We start from the raw sequence: 10709 nt of genomic DNA, 5'->3' as shown, positions 1-10709 counted from the left end.
ACCCTTTACCAATTGAAGGACAAAACCAAATACTATTTTATAAGTTCTTATTCACCATGACTGATGATTAACAAACAGAAAAAAAGGTTTGCTTTTTACTTTTATGGAACAAATGAGGGCATAGAAATTAGCTCAAAATAATCGAAGCTGGCACATGAAAAAATAAAAGCAAATACTGGTTTATGTCTCTTTTTAAGAAGGAAAGGAAAAGAAAACAAGGTTGTCAGAACCTGAAAATTAGAGAAACTGACTAAAAGCAGGTCCAGGGAAATAACTACAAAACAGATGGTGTATACTTCGATCTGTTTACCGTCAGGAAGTAGATGTCTCCCAAACTCTGACCACATGGCACTGTGGCTCCAAGAACGCGATTCCCTTGCTTAATTACGCTGCGATGTATATATTTCTTGGACTCAAACCTGGCCTTGCAGCCTGGAGGGAGAATCCCACGGCAGGCTGATGAGCCGATGTGCCTCTGGAAACTGAGCCATGTGTTAAAAATCAAACTGCTCTGTCTTGATTTGCACCAACTTTCCAGTCGGCCCGTCCTTAGCTCAAACCCATTCCCCTGCACTCAGGGGTCACATGATTATTGAGGCTGCTATTACTCGTGACTCTCAGGGCCATCCATGGTCTCGGCACTGATGAGATGGGGGAGATTACCCGAGCAGTGACAGATGGAAGGATTCAGACCACCTAGGGGCACCTTGTACGTGGCATGTGGTCAGCATATCAAAGGCAGCCATGTGGGGATCGAGCGGAGTGGGTCACATTTCCAACACCGACAGTCGTCCCACTCTACGCCAGGCGCCGCGCTGGATGCCAGGTCACCAGAGTGGGTACAACCAGGCACAGTCCTTCCCCTCCCAGGGTCTGACTCAAACGGCGGGGTGGATAACAAACAACTAATCATTCCACAAATTTCAGTACCAATTTGTCCAGAGAAAAGACACAGGAGAGACTTTTATCCACGTGAGAAAAGGGTCAACATCAGCTGCGGCGAAAGAAACCCCAAATCAAACCCCAACGTTCCCACTCGGCCTTCAGACAAAGGGGGAAACGCGGTCGCATGCTGTGTTGCAGCTCTCAAACATGGTTCCAGGGCGTGTAAGTGGCACTGACGGGGCCACGGAAAGGACGATGTTTAGGGCACGAGAGCTGGAACAAGAAAGCAGAGCGTGGTCGCCTCCATCAGCCTCAGTTGGGAACGGTCACCTGGAGGGACCTCCACTTGTCACCACTCTGCCATGGGCATGAATGACTGAAAAATCAGCGAGTGTTAATTTGGGGGTGTAATCCTTGCAAGTACGCAAATTCGCAAAGACAGAATCAGCGAGGAAGGAAGATGGGCCACAGGCTGCCGCGGATCACGGTGACTGTCTCTGGGGAGGGCGGCCAGGTAAGGGAGACGCAGACGGGAGGGAAAATTCACTATCTAATGGGTATTCTTGTCTCCTTCTTTGATCTTTGTGTTGGGTGTGTTTAGTATGTACTCAAATAAAGGAACGGTTTCAAGAAACTGCAACAGCGACAAGACTCAGGGCCTGTAAGACTTCCTCCTGCCGTCTGTAGAAAAGGGATGATGTCATTTCCACCAATGGATAGTGGTGAGGGTTCAAGACCACTTAGGAACAGGCTAGGCATTTGGTAAAGAGGGGTATTTAAACCCCCTTCCCCACGCTCCCCCAGGCCTTGACCCCTAAAGGTGAAAAGTCTTCCACTGTCCTTCTAGAGCCTTGGTGGGTTCCGTGACCATGGTCATACCCTACTCTTTCTTTTCTAACTGTGCCAGGCACTCTGCTTGCCTATTCAATAGCCACACCTCCCTCCCTTTCTCTCTCTCTAAATAATAACAAACTCGGATTTTGTTTAGCACAGCAATGTGGCTCAGTTAAAAATATCCACCTCCCCAGAAATCTTCTACAGCTGCATGAATGGGGCAAGCGAGCCACTTCTGGCCAATGAGACAAGCGAAAACCATCTTGACATCCGTTCCCAAATAAAAAGCAAAATTTCTGCAGGAGGAGGAGGCATCTGGCCTTTCCCCGCTGCTTCCTGCCTGGAATGTAGACACGATACCTGGAAGTGCAGCAGCCATCCGTGACCATAAGGAAGATAACCTTACGCTATGAAAGGTGAGGAAGAAAAGGAAAACGGGCCTGGGTCTCGGATGAAGCCATTGGGCCCTAACAGTCCATCTTCAGTTATGGAAGAAGAATAAAGCCCTCACTCTCTTAGGTTAGTGTGGTAGGTGATCTCACAGGCACAGGTGAGATCGTCCTGAACTGACACTGCTTCCAGCAAAAGGATGTAGAGGGTCCTGGTCTGCCTTCCTCCCCTACCTTCCTTCCAAGGTAACTCGACTCGGGCCACAACCCAGCCACCACCAGCATGTGCAGATGTCTCTCCTCAACCCCAGCCCCAAATACCACGGACTGATGGGCCTCAGATCCCTTTCTCGCAGGCTGCCGCCTCCAGCCCTCCACCACAGATGGATGGACTTCTCTTAATCCCTCTTTTGGGTCCTGGTTACCATTTGCTCCACAAAACAAAGCCAGCCTCACGCCCAACCTTGACCTGTCCTTAACAGCTCTGTGCTTCAAATCCTCCATCTGTAAACTGGAACGACTGGGGGACTAGCTTCACACGGGGTGTGGTGAGGATTCTTCAACATCATCGGGCTTCCAGCCGCTTTACCGGGAAGAGAATGTGCTGACCAGGCGATGCCTCGATCCAGAGGGGCTTAGCAGTTAATCATGTCCTTGGACGCAGCTGCCTGGGTACACGTGTGTGCACATGATCTTGGCAGTCTTGACTTGTTCTTAGTTTAAAACTATCAGCAGGGCTGTGGGCTTTGATGTAGCAACAGGAAGCTGGGCTTTTTAGGTTTATTCAACATACCATGCGAATGTCTCCTACGTGCCAGGCATGGTTCTAAGCAGTGAAGATAAAACAGTGAACGAGCAGTCAAAAATCCCTGACTTCATGCTTGTGATGGCATAGTGGGGGAAACAGAGAATGAGCAAAGGGACAGAGGCACAGAATGAGGCCACGAGGGGCAGTGTGAAGCAAATGGAGCCAGGGAAGGTGCTAGAGCATGCACTAGGGGCAGGCTAGCGGGGAGCTTTCTAGGGAGATGGCATGCAGGCAGAGACCTCAAAGAAATAAGAGAAGGACAGGACCACCAGACTCAGCAAACAAAGATACGGACGCCAAGTCGAAACGCATGCGCTACTGGGGACACGTTAACGCTATGCAACGATTTGCTACATTGCCACCCCAGGACACCAGGGTCCCATGAGCCATGAAAGAAGGACAAAACATACACACACCACAGCAGGCAGCCATTCTGCCCAAGTGAAACTCAGGCATTGGCCCGAGAGGGGAGGAAACCTGCGTCCATACAAAGACATGCCAATGTTCACGGCTGCCCCAAAGCTCCCCCATGGCCAGACCTCTTTCCTCAACTCCTTTTTTATTTCATTTTAACGGTGGCAAAATACAGATAGCACAAAACTTACCATCTCAACTGTTTTTAAGTGTGCAGCTCAGGGGTACTAAACACATTCATGCTGTTGTGCAACCATCAACACCCTCTGCCTCCAGGACGTCTTACAAAACTGAGGCCCTGTGCCCATTAAACGATGGCGGCCCATTCTTCCCTCCCCAGGCCCTGGAGCCCGCCATCCCTCTTTCTGTCTCTATGTATTTGGGTACTCTGAACCTCTCTGATAAATGCAAACATACAGCATTAAGTCTCGTGTGGCTGGCCTACCGTACTGAGAGTCACGTCCGCAAGGTCCGTCTGCGTTGTAACACGTGGGCCGAACCTTTTCAGGGCTGGATAACGTCCACTGTACGCACATCCCACACGCTGCTTATCCTTGGCCCGTCCACAGATGCTCAGGCCGCTTCCACATTTTGCTGATTGCAAATAACACTGCTGCACACGTGGGTGCACACACTTCTCTCTGCATTCGTTTCCTGCTGCTTTGGACACACACACACACCAAAAGAGAAACACGTGGGTCACTTGGTAATTCTACATTTGACTTTTTGAGGAACGGCCATACTGTGTCTCTCTCAGTTCTGAGCCTGGTGGTCCTCGCATCCAGCAAGCTCCAAGCCAACAGCAGCCATGCCCCTCTTCACCCCGACCCAGAGCTGCCCCTCAGCGCCTCTATCACCCTCCCTTCAACTGCAGGATCATCCCTGGTCCCTTCCTCCCTCACCCAGCAAGCAGCCAAGCCCCCTTGCTTCCGGTCATAAGTGCCTCCTCTCCTGCCCCTTTTCATCTCATCCTTTCCAGAACTGAGTTTCTGAATTTCTCTCAGATCCATCTATGTCTTCCTATTGGCACGGCTCCCAGCCGATCCTGTTGATTGCCAGGGCTCCACCTGCCCATGGCTTTTGCATAACTGACAGCCAGCAGCCCCCCAAAGCCTTCCTGAACCTCCAGTTACTGCCAACCCATTATCCTGTTGGGTATTCAAGATGGCACTGGTAACATAATGAGCCTTCAAAAATATTAGCACCCATATCTGTCCACTCATTCATCTCTCAAACATTACACTTGTGTATATATCTTAAGTAAATAAATATATAATATCCCTATATATACCATCCATCTCTCATCTATCAAACGTTACACCCGTGTATAGTCTTATGTAAATAAATATATGATATCCATGTACATATGTATCTGTGTGTGACATAGGTGTGTGAGAAAGATTCATACAGAAAATGCTTGAAAATACTCATTATGGTGGTATGATTGTGATAGTTTATTAAAAGTATTTTTAAAGATTTTCTTTAACTTTAAAAAAATGTTTACTTATATGCCACGAGAGACAGAGAGTATGAATCTGGGAGAGAGGGAGAGAGAATCGCAGGCAGGCTCTGTGCTGTCAGCACAGAGCCCAACGTGAGGCTCGAATTCACAAACTGGGAGATCACAACCTGAGCTGAAATCAAGAGTTGGACATTCAGCTGACTAAGCCACCCAGGTGCCCCTAAAGATTTTTTTAAATTAAAAAAATAACACAAAATCTTTGAGAAACATCAAACCCCACAGAAATGTGGACAGAAAACTATGGAAATATCCCACACCTTGCCTGGCATTCCACAGAGCCAATCACAATTTTCTTGCTTTTTTCCTTCTTGAAATTTTTTGTACCAAAGAGGACATATGCAGGCATGTGTGTGTACATGTGTACACATACACACGTAGTTTCCATTTCATAGGAAAGAAATCATATTCTATACGTTGTACGGCCACTTTACTTTTCTTGTTTTTTGAGCTGACAGTCTATCCTGTACAACTTTTTATCCCACAATGCCAACCACTAATATTTTTTTTCCTTTCAGAAATTTTCTTTGTGTGTACCAAAATGAGTAAATACAGATAAATATACACATACACACATTTTAAAAACAGGATCAAATTCAGACTCTACATATTGTTTACCAATGTGCACAAGCAGGGGAGGGACAGAGAGAGGGAGACACAGAATCCGAAGCAGGCTCTAGGCTCTGAGCTGTCAGCACAGAGCCCAACGTGGGGCTCCAACTCACAAACCGTGAGATCATGACCCGAGCCGAAGTCAGACGCTCAACTGACTGAGCCACCCGGGTGCCCCTATTTTTCTCTTTTTGATTCAACAGTGTGTCCCAGACCACCTTCTGTGCCCAAATGCATACAGCTCTGCATTAAACTGTCAGACAGCCGCTCACGACTTCACAGCGGGGAGGTAACACAATTTGTTCGGTCGTTCCTATATGGACAGACACACAAGAGTAGCAGTTGCCAACTACCTTGTGCGCTCCTGTGAGTCCTGTAGGACTAATTACTGGAAATAAGTTTTCTGTGTCAGGGGTTATGCATATTCAAAAAAAAAATTTTTTTTTAAAGATTTTATTTTTAAGTAACCTCCACATCCAACATGGGGCTCGAACTCAACCCCGAGATCAAGCGTCACACGCTCTTCCAATGGAGCCAGCAGGGCACCCCAGATTCAAAATGTTGGTACGTCCGACCAAATCCCCCTTCAGGAGGTCATGCCTTTAAAACACTCACTCACCGTGTATGAGAGCCCAGCCTTTAACGATATTTTAATTTTTGGATTTGTCTGCAAGTCTGGCATTGTGTTTTTTTGATGTGTGTTCCCTAACTGATCAAGAAGTTGAGGCTCTCCTGCTAACTTTCCTGGCCTTTTCTCTTTCTTCTGCCGTTCATCTATTTACCACTTTGCTCTCATGCCTTCACCGTGACATGGAGGTCCTGCCTCTCTCTGTGTCTAAACTTCCCTCCGGTCTTGTCTCCATCTCCCCTCTCTACGCAAACCCAACTTGCAAAGGATTAAAATCTAAAACATCAGAAACAGAATGTGACAAAATGGCCACGCTGGAGAGTCAGAGTGAAAACTGGCCCGCGCGGGATCTCGGGAGTGAAGTGTGCCAAACAGCCTTGAAGCTGGGGATTAAAGTCTTTCTTCCATCTGGAACCTGGCGTCTACAAAACACTGACCACATTGTGAGCCTTCCCAGAAAGAGCGCCGCGTTGCCTGGCTACCCTGCGATGTATATATGGCTTGGCAGCTGGCCTGGCTTTGTAGCTCAGAGGAAAATTCCAGGGTGGGATGCAAGCTGAGGTTCCAAGGACAAATGGGCCGGAAGGTTTAACCCCTTCTTTTCAGAGCTCGAGCTGAGGGGCCTTCTGGGCCCAGGTCAGCTCAGCCAGGTGGTCAGATTTCCAGGCTCTTTGGTTTTGTTCTTTGCAGAACGGACTTAGCAAGACCCAAGTTGAAGACAGGCTTCCAGAACCCATGAGGTCCATAACCCACCTGGCGCTCCCGGGACTCAGCATCTGGAAGGGGGTCTTCCTATTCAGTCACATCCTGGCTCAGACACTCACTGAGCCCCAGAGCTTTGTGGCTCTGGGATGCAGGCCACTAACAGCTCTGGGCACAGGTCTCTAGTCAGTAAACTGAGGGTGACCGGTCTTGGCTGGGCTGTGTTGAACATCCTACCAGAGTAGGAAGGTGACACGGAAATGCCCTGCCTCTGTTCCCTCCTTCTTTTCTTTTTAGCGTCCTTACGAATGGTCTGCCCTCCTCCCGCAGACCCTCATAGGTCAGTGACACCACACTCTATTCACTCTGTCTACATCTTTGCTATGGTTTCCAGCAGAGTGTTCAAGAAGGCATTTACAAGGCCCGCGAGGTTCTGCCTCCCAGCTCCCGCTGCTCCCCAGGCTCTGGCCTTGTTGGTCTTCATCTGGGTCTTTGATCACACCAAGGTAATTCCCGCCTCCAAGCCACCCTCCGATCAGATGATCAGATCACGGCGGGCTGCTTCCCATACCGCAGGGGCTCACATGAAATACGATCTCCTCAAAGAGGCATTCCCAATTGCTCCATCTCAAATGCAGCTAAATCCAAGCTTCCAAACCTGCCCTCAACCCCAGACGCTCAACCCCAGATGCTCAACCCCAGACCTTCAATGAGCTCCCTGAAGATGCTACCCCACTGCCCCCCATGCATTCTGTAGATCCCCAATTCCACCCCACCCCGACACTGGGTTACTCACTGAATTATCTCGTACTCATCGAATCGGGTGCCTGTTGGTTTGCTCGCCCAACAAGCACTCCCCTTTATTCTGGTCATCATGCTTCCTATTTCATTTGAGGGGCCAGGCCTCCCCTACCTACTCTCAGCCCTTTGCGGTGAGTGGGAATGACATCACTTCTGATCTAGGAATGGACACATGTCTCAGGTCTGTGCAACCAGCATCTCAGGGATTGACTCACGGATGGGCCTGGAACTTCAGTAGAATTACTGGGAGAGAGGCACTCCGTCTCCACTGCTGCAATGGCAAGCGGCACCCACGCCTGGACCTGTTGGTAGCATCTTTCCCATCTTGAGGGGAGAGCCTATGGCAGAATGAAGTCCGATCAGAGGAAAGCAGGTCCCAGAGACTGAGAAATGAAGATCTCATCTTAATGACATCACTTGAAATGCTAGATCCAGCCGTACCTGAAGCACTCTGAACTTTACAGATAGGGAGACAAGACATTCCCACTCACTTTGTTTAAACCAGCTTGAGTTTATTTTTCTGCCACTTAGATAGGAAATGTGTGTGACAGATAAAACCCCCATCTTAAGCCCTTGTCCCCACTCAGTTTAAAAACATTAAAGTCATCCCTGACTCTCCCCCCTTCTCCATCCCCCACATTCAAAGAGCTGCCATGTCTTGTGACGTCTACCTTATAAATGTGCCTTCCACCTCTCACATCCTCCATGCTTCTGTCTCCATTTACCACCCTTCACACAGACACGTGTCCCAAGTCTCTAGTCCACTCCACCGTTATGTCTCCTCTGCTTTCTTGCCTCCACGTTGGCTCTCTCCATTCCAACATCCAATCTCAAAAGGGGCATCCTTCCAAAACACCAACCTAACTCCCCCTTGCGCTTAGTGATGCGTCTTCAGTGACAAGAGACAGAAATACTAATTGCTAAAGCAAAACCAAACAAACAGAAATAAAAGTTGTGTACTGAATTGAGTAACTGAAAAGCCCAGGGGTGGTTGGCTTCAGGCGTAAATTGACCCAGATTCTTAAAAATCTTGATCAGGGATCCATCCCTCTCCATCCCTAGGCTTTTCCCACAAAGCTGTGAGTGCTGCCCCTCATTGGTCCAGATGGAGTCACATGTCCATCCCGGAGCAAATTACAGTGGTTTCTATCAACCAGGTACAGATCCCAGGAGTCCCATACATTGAGGGGGGTGGGAGGGGGGTTATCCAAAAGGAGAAGGGGGTTTTGTTGGTTAAAGAGTGTGAGTATCGGATAAGCACCACCTTACGTCCATCCAAAGTGTACCACTACCTTTGAGATAAAGTTCAAGCTCCACAAGACTCCCTGCGGTTTCCTCTGCACCTACGTACACCCTGCCTTCCCCAACAACTAACACCTCTACACACTAGCTGCAAAAAACCACTTTGGGTTTCCTAAACCCTCTCATCCCCAGACTTCTGCATATGTCCACTCAACCCTGTGCTCGCCCCTCCCCTGCTCCTCTTTTCAATCATTTCCTGCTCAGCTTTGAGGCCTCAAAGGTTATTGCTTCCAGGAAGGAGATCCCGAGACCCCACAAATGAGATCTGGTTCCTCCTTGTTTCTTTGGGGATATTAACCCTACCCCTTATTTTGGGGACTGTTTCTCCTCTACCCATATTCCCACCAAAGGTGACCTATTATAACAATATTCTCTGTGCCCTGGGCACCAGGTGGGTGTGTGGCACACCTCAGGCCAGTTCAGAGCCGTCTAAGGACAAGGCGAGTAAGACTCATCCTTGCAGACGGGTAACCTAGGAATAGCACCGTTCTGACCTCATGGGGAAGATGTGCGTGACAGTCTGATGCCAACGTGCAGATTCAAGTGGTAGAAGAGACAGCTGCTGGCTGCATTCCACCACCCTGAGGACAGCTACACTCCTTCCCCGCTCTGGGATTTGGTTACAGAAGCCAAGAAATTCCCCCTTTGCCTAAACTAGTTTGAGCTGTTTCTGAGATCCAGTCCTGTGTAAGGCTCCAAGCTGACACTGTAAAGCCTGCTTGGGATTCTCTCTCTCCCTCTCTCTCTGCACCTCCCATATGTTCTCTCTCTTTCTCTCTCTCAAAATAAATAAATAAAATGTGAAGGAAAAAAAAAAACAACAGACACAAATTGAATTCCAGAGATGCAACACAATATATGGTGGTTAAGGAACGCGATACGGCCTCAACTCCATTAATTATTTTCAATGTGTCTGTAAACAAGTCATTTAACCTCTCTGTACCTCCATATTTTCATGTGGGAAGCAGCAGTGATGATTAAAAAAAAAAGTATGACCTCATAGGATTGTAGAGGATAAAGTAAGAAAATCTATACAAAGCACACAAACTGTGTTTCGCGTTTAGGCAGCCCCAAATAAGCATGAACTATGAATAGACCCACTTGCTGAACATTGCACAGAAAGAAGTAAGCAGAAATATTTGCTACTCCACTAGAAATGTGTGAGTGTAGACGGAAAACACGAAAGTGGATCTGAATGAGGCCGGCGGGTGTGTTTCACTATCTGAACACACATGCATGCCTCACTTTTCTCATCATAGCTACTATGCATCCCACCCCATATGCTGTCTTTGCCGGCCAAGCACTCACTCCATCTCTTCTGAGACTAGCTCTTCTCTTACTCTCTTGTCATATGGTTCAGGTGGGGCTGATCCCCACCCTGCTGACTCCAGGAACGGCCAAGGACCCAGGTCTGGCCCACAGTGCGGTAGGTCCTTTTGGCCTCAGTGATTAGTTCAGGGATGGGCATATCACCCAAATAAGGGCACAAGGGAATGAATACCAGAAGGTGAGGATTACTGGGGGCTACCGTGGAGGCTGGGCCACTATAGCACAGTCACGGAGGTTGGAAGAAGGTTGGAGGAGAGCATCGCCATGGAGGTCCAGTGAAGCTGGGTCAGTGGTGCATCGTGACTTGGTTAAGGAGAGGATAAGTTGTCAAGTACTTCTGAGAGCTGTCAGTGCAGTGGCCTTTCCGTGGGACAGTGTAGGTGAGAAGCAGAGGCCTGATGGGAGGGAAGTGAGGAGAGAAAGCCATGTGGATGTGGGGGGAGGATGCCTGTGAGGAGGGATGCCCTTGACCAGAGAGGGGAATGG

This window comes from Acinonyx jubatus, chromosome E2, assembly GCF_027475565.1.
Source record: "Acinonyx jubatus isolate Ajub_Pintada_27869175 chromosome E2, VMU_Ajub_asm_v1.0, whole genome shotgun sequence".
NCBI classification, from domain to species: domain Eukaryota; kingdom Metazoa; phylum Chordata; class Mammalia; order Carnivora; family Felidae; genus Acinonyx; species Acinonyx jubatus.
This window is presented reverse-complemented; position numbering follows the sequence as displayed.